This window comes from Mus caroli, unplaced genomic scaffold (genome assembly GCF_978045245.1).
Source record: "Mus caroli unplaced genomic scaffold, Mus_caroli_1 scaffold_6, whole genome shotgun sequence".
Lineage (NCBI taxonomy): Eukaryota > Metazoa > Chordata > Mammalia > Rodentia > Muridae > Mus > Mus caroli.
The window spans coordinates 51,424,819-51,450,834 of record NW_028227261.1 but is presented as its reverse complement, the minus strand read 5'-3'; the positions used below and the strand labels follow the sequence as shown (position 1 = coordinate 51,450,834).

Below are 26,016 nucleotides of genomic sequence, written 5' to 3'. Positions count from 1 at the left end.
TGGCCCTTCCCCAGGATGCCTGCATGAGAACCTTAACAACAGGTCTCAGCCTTTGTTCTCACAGTCACATGGAACTGGAGATTTTCAAAACCACATTTGCAACCTTGGTATAGTTCGTCTCTTAAGGGCTCATACACTGAAACTTTGGTTGATAATCATGACAATATTAGGAGATGGTAGGATCCATCAGAGGTGGAGCCTGGTGGGAGGTTGTGGGACAGTGGGCTGTGCACAGACAGTCTGGTTCCCAGTCGAGCAAGGGTCTTGGAACCCTGGTGACCTAGTTGGTGGTGATTTCCACCTGCATGGGACAGCAGGTGTTCGGCCACACCTCATGGGTTCCTGGTTCCTGTCACGCAGCTACAGCCTTCCACACCCCTCCCCAACCCCCACAGAGAGTTATGTGGCCATCAGTCACATAGGAACAGCACCAAGCCCTCCCACATACAAATACGTTTTCCCCAAAGCTCTCAGGCCAAACCAATGAGAAGTACCTGTTGTCAGACCCTTACCCACCCCCAAAACTGTATATAAGCATCCTATCTGGAAGGATAAGGATGTGCAAGAACTACTCCATAGTCCGAACCTTCTGTCCAAAGAGCTGTAACACTTGGGAGGAGGTCTGCCCTCTGGAAATGCTGCCTGAAGCTCCGTTGCACTCCTCACTGGCTAGTTGGCCTCTCCTTGGCCCAGCTCCACCCCACTCAGTGCAGGGCACAGAGTTACCTAGTAACCAGGAAAATGCTGCAGAGATGGAGGTGGAAGCGACTTCGACTTCCGACTTCACCTCGCTGCCAGCGCTCGCTTCCCTTCGCTGGAACTCTCACACCAGGCCCGGCCAGAGATCTCCACAGAAAGCCTCTGGTACACAGACCCACAGGAGGTGACTGGGTCTGGACTTCCCTTGTGAAGGAATCATCTTCATCTTTCGTAGTGACTAAGACTTGGGGAATGGAAGAGTTCTCAAGCGAGCAGGTTGTTGTAAACGAGACTAGCACCTCTCTCAATCATGTGCACTCTATCCCTGAATGCCCTCCTCCTTGTGATAATTTTCATCACCTTGTGATGTAGGTAGAATGCTGAATACGGATGCTCAGTTTGGGACTTTTACTCTCCATAACAGTGAGCCTCTTTTCTTTATAGAAGTAACCAGTCTCGGTTAGTGTGTCATAGCATTACCAAACAGATTAAAATGCATGCAACACCAGTTGTCATTTCTTTCTGGTTTGTGTCTCTTCTAGTGGGCACATTTTGTCCGTTGCCTCTTGAGCTCTGAGATATTTTTGCTAATAATCTTCAAAGCACCAAGCTTTATGCCTCTCCCTCACTTGGGCAATCTGAATTAATTGCATCAATGGTCTTGACCCCCTGAAACACAAATGCCTGTTTAAAATAAAAGGCTGATTATTATATAATGAACTATATTCAGTTTACTAAATAGTTAACTTAAACATAAATATATGTATATATTTATGCTGAATAGATGTGTAATTTATGCTAATGATAATTACCAATAATACAAAGGCATAATAACTCCTCTGCAGTGATGGTATTCATTACCCATGCTTCATTTCTCTTGTGCTCAACAGTCAGAGAGTGACAATTCGACATGCCTCAGGAACTGTGCTGGGCAGTGAGGACACAGAGACTGCTGTGATGTACGCCATGTCTTCAGAGCTTAGTTGGGGTGGCGGGGGGGTAAGGCAGGTGTGGAGCGGCAGAGATTATATTAGAAATCTGTGGATGAGGAGTGATGAGGTGAACCCTACTTTTGTCAGGACTCTGGAGCTTTCATATTTGTGGTGCTGTTTCTGCGTTAGCTGAGGCTTTATCTTGTCCACGTGCATGGCAGTCATCTCCTTGTATGTACCGTAGAGTATGTACGTCAGTTAGACTTGACTCCACTCCGATGCTATAACAAAATAACCCCTCGTCTCTGGATGAGAACATTAGCATAGCAAAGTTTTGGGATTTTTGTTCATGGTCTGAAGATGGCAGCAGCTGCTTCACTTGACTACCCAGGGATCTAGGATCTGATGGTGCATTTAGGGATTCAGGATCTGTCCGTGAGTTTAGGGATCCAGGATCTATTCGTGCATTACTCATTGCACAAACCACATCTCTCATATTAAAGGGGCCAAGGCAGTTTATTCTGGAGCCATTTTGAATGATCATAGCCTGGGATCACAGATCTGGATTGCTCCAAATTCCATGTTCTGATGTAGAAGCAGTTTCATGAAGTTTTACAGTTTTACAGAACAAAGAAAATCCTAGGTGAAGGCAAATTTAAAATACATCAGTGAGTATATTAGAAAGCCAGGTACAATAAGATGAAGGAAGCTTTCCTATAGGCCCAGGATGTTATCTGAGCTTTTGGGTTGGTGGAAGCTAGTGATCTGCTAAGTCAATAGATTCCAAAAGGTTCTGATCCATTAGTCACAAGATATTAGTTCAGACATAGAGTTAAACAAGGAATGGCTGTTTCCGAGGGACTAGAACTAGCTCGACATAAGGTAATTAGCCTCTGGATCTGCAAAATTCTAACCTCCCAGTTTCAGTTCCAATCAGTCAGCCTCTGCAGACACAGCTCCTTCTCAGTTTTCCTTCACAGTGCACTCGATGGAGTATCAGGCACCGGCTGTAGGCCTCAGGACTCACTTCTTGGCATCAGCAACATGCTACCTACAAGAAAGACTGGAAAGCAACAGAACCCATAGGTTATCTCGTGGCTGCCACTGACCTAGCAGGGTCATGACTTGAACTTTAAAGCTCAAGTTCCCTCTCTTTTGAATTCTAACTGCATTACTTATTTTTAGAGATTGCAAGAGGCAGGGGGAGGGACAATATAATAGTTCTCTTTCTTCTCTGGAATTTTGTAATTTAAATATCAAGATAGAATAAAAACAAAGAACAAACTACTCTTTCTATGTTAATGATTGGGAATGGATTGTAAAGTTATTAACCAAGTGGGTCCCCTGTTAGACTCAAGAATCCTGCTGGCATCTGGACCAGGTGAGACGTGACTTGGTGAAACAGAACTCTGTGTGGTACACGATGACTAGCCCCTGGGAGAAAGAGGAGGAATGGGAACACAGCATGTCGATTACTCTTACCTTCCTGCCAATAAGCTAGATCATTGTATCAGGGAGGCAGAGGCTGAGTGAGTGAAAGGGAAGAGGCTCTAATGGCAGGAAAGGAGAGGAGGGGAGGGGAGGGGAGGGGAGGGGAGGGGAGGGGAGGGGAGGGGAGGGGAGGGGAGGGGAGGGGAGGGGAGGGGAGGGGAGGGGAGGGGAGGGAAGGAGAGGAGAGGGGAGGGGAGGGGAGGGGAGGAAAGGAGAGGAAAGGAAAAAGGAAAGGAAAGAGGAAAGGAAAGAGGAAAGGAAAGAGGAAAGGAAAGAGGAAAGGAAAGAGGAAAGGAAAGAGGAAAGGAAAGAGGAAAGGAAAGAGGAAAGGAAAGAGGAAAGGAAAGAGGAAAGGAAAGAGGAAAGGAAAGAGGAAAGGAAAGAGGAAAGGAAAGAGGAAAGGAAAGAGGAAAGGAAAGAGGAAAGGAAAGAGGAAAGGAAAGAGGAAAGGAAAGAGGAAAGGAAAGAGGAAAGGAAAGAGGAAAGGAAAGAGGAAAGGAAAGAGGAAAGGAAAGAGGAAAGGAAAGAGGAAAGGAAAGAGGAAAGGAAAGAGGAAAGGAAAGAGGAAAGGAAAGAGGAAAGGAAAGAGGAAAGGAAAGAGGAAAGGAAAGAGGAAAGGAAAGAGGAAAGGAAAGGAAAGGAAAGGAAAGGAAAGGAAAGGAAAGGAAAGGAAAGGAAAGGAAAGGAAAGGAAAGGAAAGGAAAGGAAAGGAAAGGAAAAAGGAAAGAAAGCAGAGGAGGACTGAGGCTACCACTGCCTCTTGCTGGTTGTTCTATTGGATCTGCTGTGAAGCCTCTCTGAGGACCAATTTGCTCATCTGTACAAAAGGCAATCAGATCTCATGGTGTCTCCTTGAGTTTTTAACACCCCTGGAAGTTAGGGGGCTTGCTGGACACGTAGTGAGAAACAGTTTTTCAAATGTCTTCCATCAAATGCTCATGAATCCATGAGGTGACTGCCTGGTTTATAGAGACCAAATGGGTATAAACACGTTCTTAACCTCAGTATTCAGCAATCCTCTGAGTGGGTTCTTCAGAGAACTGCCCCACTGTTACTCAGCAGACATTTCTTCAGCGACCCTACAAGCTGTCATTGTCCCCACAGAAAAGGCCTAAAACACCCTTTCCCCTCAAAGCCATCCATTCTAGTCTTTCCATGAACGTGTTCTGTTTTAACCCATTCCTCACTATGCCTATTTGAGTTTGACTGACAGGGGAGAATGGGGGAAGGGTAGCATTCAGCAACGAGATGCATCCACTTTCTTCTGAAGGAATAATTAGCTTGTGGCCTAGAGAGCCTGAGGTTGAGTCTTCTCAGATAAGAGATTTATTTTTTTAATCTAAAAGAACTTTAAAAGTAGAAATGTTTTAAATCAAAGTATTAAATTACACAATTACATGTGTAGACACGGCCATTGAAGGAGTTATTTTTGTGGTGTAGGCTGAATCCAGCATAAAAATATTTACTGCTCTGAAATGTCAATATGAAATAATCAGAATCCAAAATTAAATATTTACCGTCTAATCAGCCTGCATTCATCCATTCACAATGCCCCCTAAGAAACACTGATTGCACTGCATTTGACCACCTGGAATCTCGTGTTTGCCGGCTTGAAGCTGGGGAGCCTACCAAAGTCTCATTCACAGGCATTTTCTAATATCTTTCCAAGGTACTTCTGGACCAGAAATGTATACAAAAGTACAACTGACGTCAGATCAATTAACATAACATGTTCACTGTAAGGAATGAATGTCTGGGTCCTTGCCCAAAAGAAAACACAGATTTTGTTTGAATACCCATCCCTAATGTGATTGTATTTGGAGGTGGAGTTTTAAAGTCCTCGGAAAGTTAAGATTCTCTTGAATGGGGTTAGTGTTGTTAAGTCCAGAAAGGCTCCTCATCCCTCTGTCTTTCTAAGGAAGACACAATAAGGTGTCAATCATGAAGAACAGAGATCCCTTGGTCAACCTCTAGGCCATGATTTATGAAGTCATTAATCCTCACTAATTCTGTCTAGTAACAGATCAATAATAAACAACTATACCAAACATTAAGATTGTATATGAGGTCTAGGCTCTTAGGAAATCTGCTATAAAGAGAGACCCATAAATAGTCAAGACAATGTCTTTTGCTCTAATGCCATGTTAAGTATCAGCCTAGTGGTAGTGCTTTATAAAGGTGCTAAAGACAACCCACTCTAAGATATTATCTCAAAATGAAGGTAGTTTTTTTGTTGTTGTTGGACAGAGTTGGAATTGAATAATGAGGCTTGTATTTCTTTAAAAAAGAAAATTAACATGTAGTCTGCAGTACCACCCATATCTGTTTCCTCTGGCTGAAAATAATAGCTCCCCTCCCTTGTAATTTACTCAGATTGCAATTTTCTTACAGCATTTATCATGGCTGGACTATTGGTGGTGGCTCACTTTTAAGAGGCACATCAAATTACAGGCGAGTGGGTAGGGATGGAATATTCTCTAATTATCAAAATTCCTCAAACAACTGAGCAGACCACCAGAAGCGTTTGCAGAGATCTGGGTTTCTTCTGTGTCATTTCTTCCCCAGCCCCACAGGTTGCTATTTCCTCAATGGGGCAAGATGGCTCACCACTGACTTGTATTCCAAACTCCTTCATCAAAGATGGGGAGAGCATAAAAATGGTGGTCATGTGATCTCCTCCCAATGAGCAGTGCTCAGCTCTGTTATTAATAATAAGTAGGTAATTTTCATGGGTTTAGTGAAATGCCAGTTTAGTCTGTGTTGAGTAAAAATAATTTCAGTGGTGCTGAATTATGAAATCAATATAAAGATACATGTTTGATCTTCTTGGTGGCTCTAGTATTATGACAGCTATTATCGTAATGAGTGTACCAGTATGGTTGCACTTGAGAGAGAGAGTTTCTTTTTGTATTTTGTTTTGTTATGAGCCAAAAATCGACTCAAGCATTTCAGTTCTAGTAAATTTTGAATTCCATGCATAACTCAGCAGCAGTCTCCCAATCCCTGCACTATTTTCCAGACTCTTTGCCTGTAGCCAAATCCTATTAGATGTATTTCCATGTCATGTTGTGTTTAAATAATGTGGCAGGACAGGGCCTTGACTTAGAAAATGACACCATTCCTCCAAGGCGGCTTCTATCACAAGCATCTCATACAGAAATCATGTCTTGTATTTTGCCTCTGTGGAAATTGGTGACGTTGTTAAAAATTTATTTCTGCTGCAAGAAAATCTGATTCTTGGCTTATTGTGTCAAACAGCTGCTCGTATGTGGCACTGGGCAACTATCCAGCTGTGCGGTTCACACAAATTAATTTAACCCTGCAGTACACTGTGAGGCCAATTAGAATGGTCCCTGCAGGTGTGGCAGGCACTAACTTAGGAAAACTGTCCATGGTGGGGCAGGAGCCAGGTTCCGGATAATTTGATGAGGTCCAGAGCTGTATAAGGAATATTTTCCAAATAGCAAGTAATCACATCAAGCATGTTTGTGGCAGCTTGAATACATATATGATCAAACTGAGCTGAAGGGGGTCACAGAAGAGCTTGGCTAGCACAGTTGAGGACATGACTTTCAGAGCAATTCATGGTATTTGACTACAATCACATCAGAACCCCAAAAGTCTTTCTGTTCTGTTCTGTTTTGTTTTATTACAGACATTTTTCACTTAAAAAGTCAACTAAGTCCAGGGGAACTGTTAGACAATCAGTTAACAATAATCAAAGCGGTTCAAATACTCGAGCAAAAATGAGCCCAGTCCTGATGGATACAAAGTGGGCAAAGAACCTAGTGAACCATTGCTAGTTATAGCAGATGCCCCAGCCTGGTGCAAAGAACCTAGTGAACCATTGCTAGTTATAGCAGATGCCCCAGCCTGGTGCAAAGAACCTAGTGAACCATTGCTAGTTATAGCAGATGCCCCAGCCTGGTGCAAAGAACCTAGTGAACCATTGCTAGTTATAGCAGATGCCCCAGCCTGGTGCAAAGTTCACTGTTCTGACAGGCAGCATGGCTCAATGTCCTATTGAAAAATTCTATATGTGTTTTTGTCATGCTTTTCTCTTCCCTCAGCCATTTCCAGATCTTCCCCCATCTCCTTACCCACCCAATTTTCTCTTCTTTTTCCTCCCTCTCTCTTTAAAAACAAAAACCAAGAAAAACACACACACATGTACACACATACACAGACACACACACATACATATATACATACATACACACATACACACACACACACATATATACATACATACATGTATACATACATACATACATGTATATGTTGCTATAAATCTCCAACCCAAATATGCCCTGGCAATGAAAACACAACACAATTAATATGAACACATGCTGTGTGCCTAAATTGGGCAGATCTACTGCTACACTACCGTAGTCTTCCACAGCTTATGAGACCCCTTAGAACTTGTGGTTTCTCCAGGCCATGTGCTTCTGCCCCGATTTTCTTCTTCTTCTTCCTCCTCTGTGTCCTCTCTCTCTTTCTCTCAAATTTTCTCCTTCTCCTTCTCCTTCTCCTTCTCTGTCTCTGTCTCTCTCTCTCTCTCTCTCTCTCTCTCTCTCTCTCTCTCTCTCTCTCTCTCTCTCTCTCTCTCTCTCCCTCTCTCTCTCTCCTCTCTCTCTCCCCCTTCTGCTCCACCTTCCCTTTTATCTGCCCAATCATCAGCTCTCCTTTATTTTACAAATGAAGGTGGGAAGCAGGTTTACAGGAAATCACCTAAGTGCTGACTCATTCCTTGTTCTCAACCACTCACAGGAGAACAGAATTAACACCAAATATAATTAGCCCCAGGCTATCTACAACATGTATACACATACAAACACACATATACATACATCTGCATGTACAAGTATGGAAACCAAGACAAAGAGAAAAAGACCAATAAGACAAAAATAAATAAATCAATGAATAAATAAATAAATAAATAAATTCCAAACCTAACAAAATGAGACAGAAAGTCTAGAAAAATAGCATTGAGTTGGCTTTACTTTGTCCAGCTACTCTTGGGCATGCAGCCTGCCCTGAAGTGTAGTTAATATACTCCTGTGAGGCGCCATTGGGATTCACAGAGTTTTTTTCCTTTGCCAGTAGGTATCAATTGCAGATAACTTCTTGCCTGGGTGGAAGGATGTCCACTCCCTCCTCTCAGTGCTGGAACTCTGTCTATCCTGAACTTGTTCAGGCCTTGTGAATAGTAGCCACAGTCTCTGGGAGTTCATATATTCATCAATCATGTTATGTCTGAAAGACACTGTTTCCTTGGAGACAACTGTCAACTCTGGCTCTTACTACATTTCTCTCTCTTCTTTCACAGAGATCTGTGAGTCTTGAGGGGAGGGCCTGGATGGAGACACTCCATTTGGAAACGAGCACTCCAATGTTACTCTCTGTATACAGTCCACTTGTAAGTCCTGGGTTAGTTCTTGTCTAGCAAGGAGAAGTTTCTTTGATGAGAGATGGGTCAAGCACTGATCCCTGGGACATTAGAAGTCATTTCAGTGCTATATTTGTTTAGCAGAGTGGTAGTATAAGTTTTTAACCATAGAATCATGACCTATCTAGTATCAGGTTCTTGGCTACTTTAGCAGTGTCAGGCATGGGTTTCATCTGTGCTAGAACCTTAAATCTGAATGGACTTTCAATCCAATCAGAAAGGGGTTACTTAGTCCCATAACATCTGTGCCACTATTGCACTATGTTCCTGTTGTATGGTTTAGGGTTTTGCATCTGGGTTACTTTTTTCCTCCAGCAGCGTGTAGAACAACTACCAGTACCATGAATGTTACTCAGTAGGGGTGAAGCTTCTAGTTAGTCACCAGCTCAACTTCACTGTGTTTGATGACACATGTAAGTGCTGCCTTCAGCACTAGGACCTTATGGTGTGAAGAGTAACCAATAGCCTAAGCAGTAGCCTGTGAGGTTTAGGGGTTTGCATTGGGCCCCTTAGGCTAACAACACACACACACACACACACACACACACACACACACACACACAGGTAACCTATTCCTGGCACAGGAGGTTTTACTTGGTGATATAGGATAGCTAGTTGGGGAATTGTCTCTCTGATTATTTGGTGACTCCATTTTTATTTCTTTCATATATGTACATATTTTAAGAAGTTTCTCCAATAGTAGATTTCCATACAACTTTTCAAATGACTTCAGTGCTAGTTGTCCCTTTTCGTATTCCCTCTTTTACCCCTCTCTTTCAGGACTCTTTCATTCTCCCACCCCAGTCTACTACCTGCCTCCCATAACAACCTATTTCCCTTTCCTTGGGAGATGCTATCCTTCTCCCTTGTCCCTTACCAGGTACCTAGCCATTGTGGTTACTAGCCATGTGGTATACATATCAAAAGCTTAAACACTGATATCCACATATAAGAGGGGGCATACAATTTTTGTCTTTGGGGACCAGGGTTACCTCACCCAGATTGGTATTTTTTTCTATTTCTATCCATTTACCTGTGAGTTTTGTTTTTTCTTTACTGTTGATTAACATTCTTTTGTATAAATGTATCACATTTTCACTATCCACTCCTCAGTTGATACACATCTAGGCTGTTTCCAGTTCCTGGATTTATGAATACAGCAGCAGTGATCATGAACAAGCAAATATCTCTATAGTAATATAAAGTCCTTTGGCTATATGACGAAGAGTGCAATAGTTGGATCTTGAGGTAGATCTATTCCCATTTTCCCATGGAACTACTCACTATAGAACACTGTGCTGACCACTTTGCATTAATCCAGTTTGCAATGGATTAATGTTCTGCTTTCCATATATCTTTGACAGCATATGCTGGCATTTGTTTTTATTGATCTTGGCCATTCTGACTTGTATATGGTGAAATAGTAGTTTAAAATTCCATTCTGATGACTAAAGATGCTGAACATTTCTTTATGTGTTTCTCAGTAATTTTTGATTATCATCTGAGGATCCCTGCCAAGTTCTGTACCCCATTTTTAATTAGCTTATGTCTTTTATTGGTGTTTGGGCTTTTTGTTTAGTTGGTTTTTTTCTTTTTTTAGTTCCTTATATATTTTAGATACTAACCCTCTATATCAGATATAAAATGGTTGAAGAACTATTCCCATTAGATACACTGTCATTTTGCTCAAATGATAGTGCTTTTGACACACAGAAGATTTTTCAGCTTTCTGGGTCCCATTATTAATCATTAACGTTAGTGCCTGCATTATTGTATCCTCCTCAGAAGGGTTTTTCTCAAGGCTCAGAACGTTATGATCTGGAACTGACCCAAATGTCCCCTCCCTAAAGACTAGAATTTGTGGTACTGAAGGTACCATGTAAACTTCCAGAGAGGGGAGGTAGCCAAAGTCTTGTCCCACTACCACATCTATAAATCATAACAATCATGGGAGGATAACCCATGGTTGCAGGAGTGGCATATATTCCTTGACAGTAACCAAAAAGCTCTATGATTGGACTTAATGAATGTTCAACAAAAGAAATACAATGCCTAATACTGGAAACCTAGCTAACTAATCAGTGCTAGTGAAATCATGGTTATAAAAGGAGAATTTTCAACCACTGGTTTACTAAACAGTGTATTCCCTAACAACAATCTATAAATATTTGTCCTGGCATCCACAGATAAGTGTAGCTTTCACCTCTCAGAAAGAAAATTTCTCTTTGAAGAAGACACTACAAAAGCCACAACCAATCAGTATGCTGAAACGTGTAGCCCAGTCCCAATGAATACATCTACAAAACAATCCCACAAGAAAGGCTTAGGGGACATTGCAGAAGAGAAAGTGGATAGATTGTAGAAGTCAGAGTCAAAGAGGGTTGGCTGTGGAATTGTTTCTCCTTGTAACATCAGAAACTGTTCACATAAAGTCTCACCAACATGACCACCCAAATGTGAGTTGAATAACAAGGGCACCAACAAGAAAGTCAAATTGTACAAGGAAAAACCCCATGGCCCTCAATGCTACACTAACAACTACAGGCAACTGAGTAAAGCTAGGAGCAGGACAGGTGGCCCTCCCCAGGGAAGAGCACACCAATTGGTTGTGTGGTGCCAAATGGTCAGCCCTGAAAAAAATACATAAAACTAAGGTGGTGTGAACTCAACAGATTATATTTAGGAATATATATGTATATACAAATGACATATATGTCTGCAATGACAATTGAAGAAAAAAGAGTCATTACCTTGGAGGAGAGTAGAGAGGAGCACAAGGTAAGTTTTGGAGGGAGCAAAGGGAAGAGAAAAATTATAATTAAAATGCAATCTTAAAAATAAATAAAATGAAAGAAAGAAAGGAAGGAAGGAAGAGAGGAAGAAAGAAAAAAAAAGAGAGAGAGAAAGAAAGAGAGGAAGAGAGGAAGAAAGAGAGAGAGAGAGAGAGAAAGGGAGGGAGGGAGGGATTGAGAGAGGAAAGGAGGAAAGGAAGAAGGGAAGAGAAGGTTCTTTACTGTGCCTAATTTTAAAGCCTACTCCACACTCTCTTTTGTCTGGTTCAGTGTATCTGTTTTATGTTTAAGTCTTTGGTTCATCTGGAGTTGAGTTTTGAGCTTGATGATGAATATAGATCTATTTACATTCCACATACAGTCATCCAGGTTGACCAGGACCATCGTTGAAGATGCTTCTTTTCTCCAGTGTATATTTGTGGCTTCTTTATAAAATATCAAATGTCCATAGGTGTGAGAACTTACGTTTGTGTCATCAATTTGATTCCATTGATCGAAGTATCTATTTTTATGTGAATACATGTTCTTTTTATTACTACAGCTCTGTAGTGCAAATGGAAATCTGGAGAGTGCTACCTTCAGCCATTCTTTTAGCATTCAGGATTGTTTTTAACTATCCTGGATTTGTCTGTTTGTTTCCATATGGATTTGAAATTTTTTCAATTTCAGTGAAGATTTTTTTTAAAGAATTTTGATGAATCTATTGATTGCTTTTATAGAATGGCCATTGTCAAAATTTTAATCCTACCAATCCACTAGCATGGAAGATGTTTCCATTTTCTGATATCTTCAATTTCTTTCGTCAATGTCTTAAAATTTTTATTATACATGTCTTTCATTTGCTTTGTTAGAATTATCCCAAGACTTATTTTGAGGCTATTGTGAAAGGAACTTTTTTCCTGATTTCTCTCTCACTCTGTCTGTCATTTGTATATAGGAAGGGGACTGATTTGGGTATGTTAATTCCATATCCTGCTACTTTGATAAAAGTGTTCATTAGATATAGATGTTCCCTAGTAGAGTCCTTAAGGTACATTATATATGAAATCATATCATCTAAAAATAAAGATACATTAACTAACTTCTTCCTTTCTTATTTGTATTGCTCTAGCTAACACTTCAAAGTAGTATATTTAATAGATATGAAAAGGATGGACAACCCTGTCTTGTTTCTGATTTTAGTAAAAATTCTTTGAGTTTCTGTTTCAGTTGAAGGTAACTACTGACTGATAGTAAATCATCCTTATTATGTTGAGGTGTGTCACTTGTATCCCTACCCTTTCTAAAACTTTTATCATAAAGTGTTGTAGATTCTGTCAAAGGCCTTTCTGCATCTAATGAGATGATCATGTAGTTTTTGTCTTTCAGTTTATGTGGTAGATTAGATTTATCAATTTATGTAAATTGAACCATCCCTGCATCTCTGGGATGAAGCCTATTTGATCATAGACAATAATTTTTTATATGTACTTGAATTTTGTTTCCAGGTATATTATTAAGGATTTTTTTGCATCTATATACTTAAGAGATATTGCTCAATAATTTCCTTTTCTGTCGGGTCTTTGTCTAGTTTTGGTGTAAGGGTAACAATGGTCTCATAAAAATAATTAGGAAATGTTCTTCCAATTACTATTTTGCATAATAATTTGAGGAGTGTTGGTGTTAGTTCTTTGAAGATCTAATAGAATTCAGCACTGTATCTATCTGACCATAAAATATGTGGGGGAGTGTCTGTGAGTGTGATTTTTAATTACTGCTTTTATTTCACTACAGCTGATGGGTCTGTTTAAACTTCTTATTTGATAAAATTTATCCATTTCTTTTAGATTTTCCAATTTAGTGGAGTACAGATTCTTGTAGTGTACCCTTGTGTTTCTCTGGATTTTCTAGGTATCTGTTCTTGTATTCCTGTTCTTGTATTTGCTGATTTTGATCTTTTATTTCTGACTTTTAGTCATTTTGGCTAAGGATTTGTCAATACTGTTGATTTTCTCAGAGCACAAACTTTTCATTTCCGTGATTCTTTGTAACACTTTGATTCTTTCTATTCTATTAATTTTAGCCCCAAGTATGTATATTTCTTGCCATCTTCTCTTTCACATGTCGTCTCTTGTATTTCTAAAGATTTCAAAAGTGTTGCTAAATTACTAATATGAGATCTCTGCAGTTATTATGTGTAGGTACATATCATTATGAACTTGCCACTTCAAGTTGCCTTTGTTGTATCTCATAGGTTTGGATATGTTTCAATTCTCATTTTCTCTAAAAAAAATTAATTTCCTTTCTTGATTCTTTTCTTGACTCATTTTATATTCAGTAATGAACATTCTGTTCCCATAAGCTTGTATACTTTCTATTGTTGATATCCAGCTTTAATCTATGGCAGTCACACAGGATACAGGATGTTATTTCTATTTTCTTATATCTGTTGAGGCTTGATTTGTGTCTAAGTATGTGGCCAATTTTGGGGAAAGTTCTATTAACTGATAAGAAAAAAAAGGACATCTTGAGTCTTGGTAAAATGTTTTGTAGATATCTGCTAGGTCTGTTTGATTTATAATATTATTTTACTCCAACATTTCTCTGCTTAATTTTTGTCTAGATTACCTGTCTCTTTATGATAATAGTGTATTGAAGTCACCAACTATCAGTGTGTTAAAGTCAATATGTGATTTCAGCTATAGTAGTGTTTCCTTTATGAACATGGGTATCTTTGTGTTTGGTGCATATATGTTTAGAATTACAACAACTTCCCTTTGTGGAAGATATGTGGAAGATATTTATCTCTTCTGATTAGTTTTGGGCTTACCTCTAATTTGCCAGTTATTAAAACAGCAATAACTTCTTGCTTCAATGGCCCAATGGGTTGCACTATCTTTTTGCATCCTTCTACTTACCCTGAGGTGATGTCTATTCTTAATTGTGAGCTACGTTTCGTAGATGCAGCTGAAAGATGAATCCTGGTTTTGGCATCCATTTTGTTACTCTGGTTTGTTGTTGTTGTTGTTGTTGTTGTTGTTGCAGAATTGAGATCATTAATGTTAAGAGATAGCAATGAACAGTGTTTGTTGATTCCAATTAGTTAGTTGTTGTTGGTGTGTGTGTGTGTGTATTTCCCTTTTGATTGGCTGTTCTGTGGTTATTTATTCTCTGTGCTTTTTTAAGCGTGGTTAACATCTTCAAACTGAAGTTTCCTTTCTAGTATCTTCTGTAGAGCTACATTGGTAGATATATTGCATAAAATTGATTTTACCATGGAATGTTTTTCTTTCTTCATTGCAAATGATACTGTTGCTGGTTATAGTACTCTAGGCTAGCAACTGTTGTCATTCAGAATTTGTAGAGCATCCATCCAGGATCTTCTTGCTTTCAGAGTCTGCATTGAGAAGTCAGGTAATATTCCAACTAGCCTGCCTTTATATGTTACTTGGTCCTTTTCCCTTGCTGCGTTTACTAGCCTTTCTTTGTTTTCAATATTTAGTGTTTTGCTTATAGCACGTTGTGAGTAATTTCTCTTCTTGTCTATTTGGTGGTCTGTATGCTTCTTGTACCTTGACAGGCATTCCTTCTTTGGACCGGGGAAATTTTCTCCTGTGATTTTGTTAAGCACACTTTCTGTGCTTTGACCTGCATTTTTCCTGCTTCCTCTATTCCTATTATCCATGCATTAGGGTTTTTCTTTTATAGTGCCCTGGATTTCTTGGGTGTTTGTGCCTGGATTCTTTTTTTATTTCTTTTAGCTCTTCTTCAACACCTTAGATTGTCCCTTCAGTTCCTTGTAATCTGTTGGTAAGGCTAATCTCTGAGATCTTTGTTTGACCTCATTTTGAGTCTTATTTCCATTTGTGTTTACTCTAGGGATTCCATTTTGTTGTTGTTATTGTTGATGTTAAATTATACTTCCATGCCCTGAATTATTTTTATTATTTTATACAAGTGTTTGTGTTTTCATGGACTTCATTAAGGGATCTATTCATATTCTTTTTAAGTTCCTTGAATATGTTCATAATTGCCATTTTAAAATCCTTGTCTTAGGCTTCAGCTACATTGTATTTTTCAGGGTCTACTGCAATAGGATTAATGGCTTTTGGTGGCAACATATTGTTCTGGCCTTTCCTATATGCGTTGTTGTTGTTGCTGCTGCTGCTGCTGTTGTTTTGTTTTGGTTTGGTTTGGTTTTTTGAACTTTCTGTGAATCTGGTTGGCATCTGGAGTTATGATATTTGAATATCAGTATCCAGTCTTTCCTTTGTTGGGTTTGTATTCCATTCTTGGTGAGCTATTGTGCTCTCTGAATCCTAGGCAACTCTTGGGCTGTTGGTTTCCTGGTAGAAAATGTCCTAGCCTGGAACAAGAATCACACCATTACCTCAAAAATCTCTTTTTTGTCTAATCTTCCTCTCTTCTCACTGTTCTTATCAAAAACATATTGAACTCTATGAATCTCATGATGCATGAGCAACTTTGAAAGTAAACCTAAAAGGTAAAATTTAGCAGAGATGTGATGGGCCTCGTGTGGTTCTCAGACCTTGGTCTAAGGATATTGAACTGAGCGTTCAGTCAATGTAGGTGATTTCTTAGACGAGCACACTCATAGACACAGTCATAAGAGCAAGCATGGAATTCACACTGTTGTGTCCACTGAGTGTGCTTCCATTCTTGTGGTTCAGAATATGCATAGATCAGCACTTAGCATCACGGTTAAATCTAAAGAAATGATAACTAAATCATCATGGTGTTCTCCTACACTCAACAATGTCCACAGATTGCTTGGTGGGAGGTGAGGGGCTTCAGAGAAAGAATCTAAATTTCACTCGGTCAAATCAATTTTCCAAGTTTTTGAAAGGACTCTCCTTTGGATCTTCGATCTCCTTTTGTCTGACTTTCACTTCAGCTGATGAGGATTTTTAAGAAGCAACACTATATTATGTACATAGGCTTTGGGGAAGAAATGCCCAGGTCTGGGCTATGATTCTTCTCTGCCACCACACATCACCAGCAACTTCCCCTAGACTATTTACTTATTCTGTTCTAATACCCCTCAGAGTTTTGACCTATGTGGATATTATAATTGACTCAAATAAATCAAAGTAGTCAGTAGTCATATGTGTGCTGATCTGATCCTGTATTCAATAACAGCAACCATAATGATAGCAATAATAATGAGATGATAGCAGCTAACTCCCATTTGACAGCTACCATGTACCAAGAATGATAATAGGTACTATTAGAGATACCCGTGCTGCCTCATTTAAGCTTCAACATACCCTTATAAGATAGGTACTTTTGTCCTTTCAGAAAAGAAGTTAGGACAGAACTATTCAATAATGTAAACTATATATGCCACCTTTCATTTTCTAGCATTCCTCATTTTTTACAAAGTAAAGAGCATTTAGCTTTGTATCTACGTAATTCAATGGCTGAGGTAAAACACAGCCCTATTTAAAACAACAACAACAACAACAACAAAAACCGAGTTTAGTGAATTTATTGTAACGACTTCCATTTTCTGAATTTCAATGAATGAAAAGAAAAAGTAAAAACATCCAGTTTCCTGGTCATACTGAAGTCTCTCGGGTGCCCAAGCATTTGATGTAGCGAGCAGCTTCTTTACTGCATGGCATAGACTTGTTTCTCTCTTTTATTTCAGTGAATATTTACTAAATGTCTTTTATAAAAGTAGTACTGGAGAGCTAAAGTCCTAGCTCAGCGTTAGAGCCCCGTGTGTTAGGTACTGAGTTTTATCCTTGGTACCAATAACTGAACTAAAGTAAATACAATGCAAAAGTCAAATAAAATAAGCATGGTTTGGGAGACATGGTAGGTAATAAGGCCAAACAGATGAAGCACTGCTGTGGGAAGCTTTTGTCACAGCAGGAATGATAGGGACAGTAGAAAAATAACTGGAGATGCAAGGTGGTATTCAGTATCATAAAAACAGCGTGGACATGTGATGGACAGGCAGTGGACAGATGTGATGGACAGGATGCAGTGAACAATCCCTCAGTCTGCACTCTGGCCAACCCCTGGGCAATGTTTCACATTGACTGTAATGAGTTCCAGACCTCAAACTTGTGCCAAGCAGTAACCCTGGGATGTGATTTCAGTATTCCACAGAGTAGTCAGGTTCTCCAACAAGGGAAGGCCATTTCTGCAAAGATTTGGAGGCCATTAGTGTAGGTTTCGATTCTTCACAAGCTATTTTACTAAGGGTTCTCAAAAGCTTTGATCAGCTCCCCATTCTAGCTCACCCTGCAAAGGAAGGGGAGAAAAGAGGGAAATGGGACAAGGAGATGTGGGCCTTTTTAGAAGTATTTCTTTGTGGTGATTCTAATCTCGGTTTGTTCGTATAGCAGCAGTTCAATTCAGTAGTGTCAGGATACCAGCAGTCTATATCCATCATGTCACCAAACACAAATCAGCAATGGAGGAAAGGTCCAGCAGAAACAGCCAGGCCTCCACCAAATTGGCACCAGTCAGCTGGGGTAACCAGAATCAGCTGGGACTCCAGGAGAAATTCTGCCATGCCTCTCTCATCAAAAATCAGCAAAAACACTAGACCAACAATGTATTGTACAGGTAGCTATGCAAGCAACCCATCCCTGTCTATAGAGTCTTATTTATACTCTCTCCAAACATCACGTGTCCTTTTATAGGCCTTGTCTTAGCAAAATATCATGTGAGTCTGACTCAGAAAAGCACCATGTGAGTTTCCATCATATGATACAACCAGAAACTTCCACTTCAATGAGGCAGCAAGCCACACCAGTATCTGGCAAAAGTAGGTTTTTGGAGAGTGAAGAGGGATAAATGCTTAGATTGAAAACGATGCTGCCCCAGAGAGCAAAGGTTGGAATGTTGAAGGGGAGTTTCTTGTTCATGAGGTCATCCTCCAGCATCACACTGCTTCGAGTGGGGGCTTCTCCATTAGAATCTAACATAGCCAGGCTCTGTCTCATTCATACATTATCTCATTATCTCATAGCATGTGTAGTGCTGACCATTCAATATGTAGTTAATGGGATAATACATAATTCTTCATTTATTCTATTGATCAGGAAACTAAACCCCAAAGAGATTAACATTAAATAGCAAGTGTGATTAGAACCTAGATGTCTGTGTTGCACAAACATGATCACGCATACACTGCATCTCCCTCAGCTTAGGTTGTCCTGAGGCCAGAGCCGTCCTGGCAGTCCCACTACCCTCCATCACTCTGTGCTGGCCCCATAGCTTCTTCCCCAATTTGTTTTGGAGATCTAGATGAGAAGAATGGAGAAGAGCAAGAACAGTGATATGTAGCACATGATTTGCCTTGCTATTCAGATCTAATGTCTTTTGGAGATCTAGATGAGAAGAATGGAGAAGAGCAAGAGCAGTGATATGTAGCACATGATTTGCCTTGCTATTCAGATCTAATGTCTTTTGGAGATCTAGATGAGAAGAATGGAGAAGAGCAAGAGCAGTGATATGTAGCACATGATTTGCCTTGCTATTCAGATCTAATGTCTTTTGGAGATCTAGATGAGAAGAATGGAGAAGAGCAAGAGCAGTGATATGTAGCACATGATTTGCCTTGCTGTTCAGATCTAATGTCTTTTGGAGATCTAGATGAGAAGAATGGAGAAGAGCAAGAGCAGTGATATGTAGCACATGATTTGCCTTGCTGTTCAGATCTAATGTCTTTTGGAGATCTAGATGAGAAGAATGGAGAAGAGCAAGAGCAGTGATATGTAGCACATGATTTGCCTTGCTGTTCAGATCTAATGTCTTTTGGAGATCTAGATGAGAAGAATGGAGAAGAGCAAGAGCAGTGGTATGTAGCACATGATTTGCCTTGCTGTTCAGATCTAATGTCTTTTGGAGATCTAGATGAGAAGAATGGAGAAGAGCAAGAGCAGTGGTATGTAGCACATGATTTGCCTTGCTGTTCAGATCTAATGTCTTTTGGAGATCTAGATGAGAAGAATGGAGAAGAGCAAGAGCAGCGATATGTAGCACATGATATCCCTTGCTGTTCAGATCTAATGTCTTTTGGAGATCTAGATGAGAAGAATGGAGAAGAGCAAGAGCAGTGGTATGTAGCACATGATTTGCCTTGCTGTTCAGATCTAATGTCTTTTGGAGATCTAGATGAGAAGAATGGAGAAGAGCAAGAGCAGTGATATGTAGCACATGATTTGCCTTGCTATTCAGATCTAATGTCTTTTGGAGATCTAGATGAGAAGAATGGAGAAGAGCAAGAGCAGTGATATGTAGCACATGATTTGCCTTGCTATTCAGATCTAATGTCTTTTGGAGATCTAGATGAGAAGAATGGAGAAGAGCAAGAGCAGTGATATGTAGCACATGATTTGCCTTGCTGTTCAGATCTAATGTCTTTTGTGCTGGCTATGGTCTCTCTCCTCTTTGCTTTCCCTGAACCGACATTCAGAAGATTAGGCCATGCCACTTCTCTTCCTCTTTCCTCACATGGTTCCCTTTGCATGATCTGCTCTTCCCAAGCTTATAAGCTCACAGACCAGACTCACAAGTGACACCACCCTTCTTGGTTTTCCTCTAGGGTGGACTTGGACTTAGACAGGTGAGTGGGCAAATGCCCCGGCAGCAACATCTGATGGAGGCTTCACTTGCATATTCCTAAAGGCACATGATGAGCAATGGTGTCTTAGTTTTTTCATAAGGAGGGGTTTCTGTGTTTTACAAATAGAAGGGGGCAAATGTCAGTTTTGTAAGCCAAAGATAACCCCATTAAACTTTCTTTTGTGTACTTGCTTGCTAACTATTTCTGTTTATATCCTATTTGTGAGTGTCTGTGTGTGTGTGTGTGTGTGTGAGAGAGAGAGAGAGAGAGAGAGAGAGCGAGCAATGGAGAGAGACAAAGACAGAGATGGTGTATATATATAATGTGTATAATGTGTAGTGTTTGTATGTGATGTGTGATGTGTATGTGCGTGTGTATATATATGTGTGTGAGAGAGGGAGATAAAGAGAGAGATGAGTGAGTGTGGTATGTGCGTTAGAGATGTGTGCCTGTAATGTGTGTGTAACTTGTGCATGCTGTGTATCTATGTTTTGTGTGTGATATGTGCATGTGATATGTATGTAAGTATTTGATATGTGTACGGGTAAAATGTATGGCTTGAGTAAGTGTGATGCACATGACAGAGAGATGTGTGACTGTGATGTGAAGGATGTGTGTGTAACTTGTATATGATGTGCCTATGTTTTGTGTGTGTGATGTGTACTTGATGTTTGTGATATGTGTGTGATATATATGTATGTGTAATCCGTGTTTAGCCATTTCTCTCCCTCCTTCCTCATATTTGGTTACTTAAAAATAAACTGATTTCCCTTTACATATATCATTCATTTTTTATTACATTTAATTGTCTACGTGTCTGTGTGAGTCTGCAGGCTTGTTCCATGCATACATATGGAAGTCAGTGGCAGTTTGAGCATGTTAGTTCACTCCTCTTTCCATGGGGTCCCAAGGATTGAACTCAGGTCCTCATGCTTGATGGCAAACCTGCTGAGCCTCTTGCCAGCTCATGTAGTATTCATGAACACTGCCTCAGTAGCAATATACTATTGTCCAACAACAATAGCACCATCTCCTCTACAAGCAGGCACATAAGTTGTTTCTAATTCTACTGCCATGAATGGTATGGCATGGCACATTTTTATCAGAACATAAATTGGGTGTGCAGAGAGTCCTTTGGTCAAAACCTCCCAAACGTGAAATCATTCAGTCAGAAGCTACAAGTCTCTCAGTCTGCTGCTCCAATTTGCTCAGGCACCATGTAAACACACTGTGCCTCTTTAAACTTTTACCTACAGCATGTGTCAAATCCTTTCTCTTCCTGATAGTGCTAAGTATTGTTGTTATAGCTTTTTATGTAAACTATGCTAAATTGCTAAAAGCCACAACTGTTTAATTAATATTCATGTGTTTGCTTGCCTTTAAACATGACTATTTTCATCTGCTTTTTATTCATTATGCTAAATATTTTATTCATGGCCTTTCATCATTTATCCATGGGGGCATCAACTCAGAGGATAGGCCCAACTCTTTATAGAATAAACTTATTGCATTTGCCAAATATTTCTCCAGAGACAAACTTTTCCAGAATATTGTTTTCCCCGTGTTGTTTATAGCATGAACTTTAATATAAATTTAAGATAGTCTGTACCTTCTAAGGTAGAAAATACATTCATAGTGTGCATTTTAGGAGATGCAGATAAGCAAAAGTGAGATAGTAAAATCCTCCTATCCTCTTACTATTCAGGAATAGACATTCATAAAATTTATGGATTTCATTTTTATCTTTTCCCTATGTATTTAAATACTTTTAAATAGATGTAGGCTCACAATGAACAATCTGCCATTCTGTTTTTTCCTATCTAATGTGTTAAGAATATATTTGACAGCAATAAATACTCTTTCTCGTTGTTTTAATGACTTCATAATAGAAACAGAGAAGTTCATTTTTCCAGGTCACTATTGTTGGGTCTACGTCTAATAGCTACTGCTTTGGTGATGGGTAATCTCCTTCAGTGTGGGATGTGGAAACTTCCATAGTTATTTGCTTAGGATGATTTTGCCTCGAGTCAAGTCAAAGGTTTAAACAAATGTTATGTTTTTTGGGTTTGGGGGGGGGGTTGTAGTAAACTACAAATTTCCTTTCAAACCCATGTCTTAAGTTTATGGCATGGAATTTACTTTGACTTAAGGTTATAAACTTTTGCACAGTATTTGAAGTGATTTAAAGGAAGGAATTTACCTAGCTCCTCATGTGTCAGGGGAAAATAAGATAAGTAAATATACAATGTGCCAAGCATCCAAATCCCCAGAGCAGATGCATCAACTCCAGAGTAAGCTAAGTTTCAAATGTTGGTCATTTGCTTTGTCCACATTTTACTGCACAAAGCAAAAATTTCCAGATCTACTAAAGATGTGGAGACAGAATCAAAGAACTGACAGTGCCACTCACACCTGCCTATGTGATGTGATCTGAGTCCTGGCCACTAGTGTGTGACTACATGATCTAAGTCTTGCTCACTAGCACATGCCTACATGATCTAAGACCTGGATAATCTCTACTCTTTCTCTGACTCGAGGTGTAGTTTCATTTTCCAAAAGAAGAATCCAGAGAACTTGGGAACATGTTGGGGGGGGAGAGGGCTTGTTCTGGTTCACAAAGGCATATGGCCTTTACTGTCTAGTGTTTTGTTCTTATGAATCAAAGGTATCAGCGTGACTTCTGCTTCTACCCCTCCCCAGTCCTGTCAACTTATATGAGGATTTCATGCACATTCGTAGCTAAGCTTTAAGAATCCAGCAGAAGTTCTCATTGTAGCCTTTGGTCTCTCTCCATTCTTCTTTATTTTACTTAGACCATTCTAATGCTGTACAGAGTATACCCAAACAGAAGAGTTTAATGCTAATAACATTAATCATATGTGTACTGTAAAATAACATAAACCCAGCAGCGATTGTTTACATAGCTGGGGATATATCTTAATATTTCTATATTCAGCATGGAATAATGTGGTTTGTAAAGGCCATATGGTAGAAAATATTTTAAGGAACTTGCCATAATTAATTAAAAACATGTAACAAACAAGGCAGACAACTGCACTCCATAGTGAGACACAGAACAAATGATTCATATATGTTTGGGTGCTTTGTAGAGGCTCAATAGAAAGAGATGTCACAAGTTCTTTAATCTTATCTTCATTTCTTACTAATATGTCACTTGGGAAAAATATCTCCTCTTTGGCTTCTATTTTCTCACCTTTAATATATAATAATATTTGCTTCAAACCTGGGAGTTGAGTTCAATATGGTAGTCCAGATGACAAAGTGGTATCAAAATATTATCAGAGAAGAAACAGGAAAGTATCGAGAACTGAGGGGTTGCTCAGTTGGGAGGGTATTCGCCATATAATCATGAAGCTCTAAGTTCAGATCTCCAGTAGCATGATAAAGAGCCAGGTGTGGCAGCCTCTGCCTAGTCCGGAACTGTGGCAGTAGAGACAGGAGAATTGTTGAGGCTCATGGGCCAGTCAGTCCAGCCAATCATTTAGTCCCAGGTTAGGTGAGATGGGGAAGTCACTGAAGAAGACATATGATGTTTACCTCTGGTCTCCACATGCCTGCTCACACACATGCACCCACCCATACCAAAAAACAATCAAACTTTTTTAAAGGAAGAAGGATAATATAAAACATGTTCCCAAGTATTTCTGGTAGATGACTTGTGAGAACACCATGTCCTTTGACTCCTGAGGTCATTCACCTCAATAGTCTCTTCCATCTCCACTGCACAACACTAGCTTCTTTCTCATCTAGGATAGGCATTCTCTGGACTTCAATATTGCATATATGACTTAAGGATGCTATCTCTTTGCCCTACCTGTTTATGTCATGCAAATACATGTCTCTGAGTCAACAAAATCAGTTTCCCTTTGCTCAAAAGTAGAGAAAGGTGAGAAGGCTTAATTCTATCTAAATCCTGAGAAACCATGAGCCTCTGATTCTTCCCATTACTATAGCTGCTATAGCTGGTAAGCAATACCATCAGAGAGATGAGACTTCTCTAGTCCTCGGGGTGTTTCATTGTCACATTTCCTTCTAAGGCTTATCATTCTTCCATTCCTGAGGCTAAAACTCTTTGCTAAAACCCTTCAGGACCTTTCTTTAATTATTATCCACTAGAAGCCAGAACACTGTCTCCAGGTAAATTCAGAGACAAGCCAAAGACTATACAAAAGAGACTCAAAGACATCTTGAGTCAAATCATTGTCCTGAAATATTGTAGCTTTTTCTCTCTGGGGAGAAGTCTAGAGAAAGTCTTGCTCAGTCTAGGGTCAAAATGACTGACAGGTGATGGCAGTAATCCTGCAAGGGTACAGATCAGCATTTGTCAGCCCTGTTTTCAAATGACAGAAACCGAGGCAAGTCAGCATTGCACAGAGAGGGGAACATTGAGTGACAACAGAGTCATTGTCCTTTGAGAGACATCAGGCTTGTACCACAGTGTCTCCAACCCGCCACCACCACAGGAACAAGCCTCCCAATTTCATGGAATTCTCTAGGTAAACAGTGTGACACAATGTCTTTCCTGTCACTGAATTTTGCCCATAGCATCCAAGAGTAAATATTTTTGTCTTGAGGATTGGTTGTTCTCATGTATTTTATTTTACACAAATTCATCAGAATTCCCTGCCACCATGCTCTGAGTGAATGACTTCCCTGCATCTTTGCTTTCAAGGGCTTTGCAACACTCCAGAGCCACTTTCAAGAAGCTGACTAGGAGTTGATTTGCATAGGGGATGGTACCGAAATCAGGATGTGACTGAGGGGCAGCCACACAGTGTCATAGAAACAACAGAGACCATGCCAGGCTCTGCTGCTGAGGTGGCACTGCAGAGTCGAGCCAAGTTGTCAGTAACTAGGTACCAGTGGGAGAGAAGGTGCCCCCAGGCAGGGTAACAAGGAAAATAGGTGTTAAGCTAAGCTGTCAAATGCCTGTCCTACCAGTCAGTTTCCAGTAAATGATAGTTCATGTATAAAGGAAGAAGTATTCACTCAGCTGTCCTACGGCACTGGGCCATCATCCCCAAACTGGCATTACCACCTTCCCCTCCATTCCATTTGCCATCTTCACCTATGAATGCTACACAAACAGGGAACATATTACACAAGCACATCACCTAGCACCCAGTACCCAGCACCTAGCACCCAGCACCCACAAGACCTCTCCAGAGTCAGTGAGCTATGACTGGAGTCCTCGTGACAACCTGAACGATCAAACACTGTTAAGAGAGGAGCCTCTGATTAGGAAGTTAGAAAGCCCGGTTTTGCTGTCGTTTATATAAATCTGACCTTTTTAAATTCACTCTGCCTTTGCTTCTTATGGTTGATCTGTGAATGTCCTTTGCATGGTTTTTGGTACATAACATGCCTTTAACAAAGATGAACTCCCCCCCCCCTTCTGTTCATAAGGTGGGTTTGGGTTACTTGTTACCTAGGGTCTCTCTGAAGTCCCACATCCACTCGAAATTTTCTGATTCTGTTTTATTTTCCTTCTGCATTCTTGATTGACAGAGTTTGTAATAGGCATCTTTGGTTTTTACTGAATTCTCATGATTATGAAATCTCATGGCTGGAGGCAACATCTGATTCCGTACACCCATCTTCTTTTACTCGTGAGTCAAGAAGCACTTTAGAATGGTGAGGGAGAAAATTAACTTGTTCAAGGTCACATCAGCAGTGACGACAAGGTAGGGAACACCACCCAAGCTTCTGAACCATCTGAGACTCGCCAGCCCCACCCCAGCCCAGCCCTAGCTGCAGCTAGTCTGTTCTGGTCTATAAAGCAGCACGGTCAGCTTTGCTTGTGTTAACATTATTCTAGCATGTAATATGAGGCAACTACCTGAGAAATACTTTTATTTCCAGGGCTTCGCTTAGTCTGCAGGGTTTATTAATTTTATTTATGTATTTGATCTCTCAAATGAAATAATAAACTAATTAGTGGGACAATTTACTGGTGTGTTCCACTGAGAGTGTTTTATAGTGTCTGTGTAAGCTGGTTGAGCTGTAGTGTCAGCAGATCCACTTTCTGCCCTGCCGCCCTTAATTGCA

General features: G+C 40.1%; 1 protein-coding gene across 4 annotated transcripts in view; it reads left to right on the top strand.

The window, feature by feature from the left end:
• Dab1 (DAB adaptor protein 1) overlaps positions 1-26,016 on the top strand; it is an 887,226-nt gene that overhangs the window by 250,112 nt on the left and 611,098 nt on the right. The window lies entirely within an intron of this gene.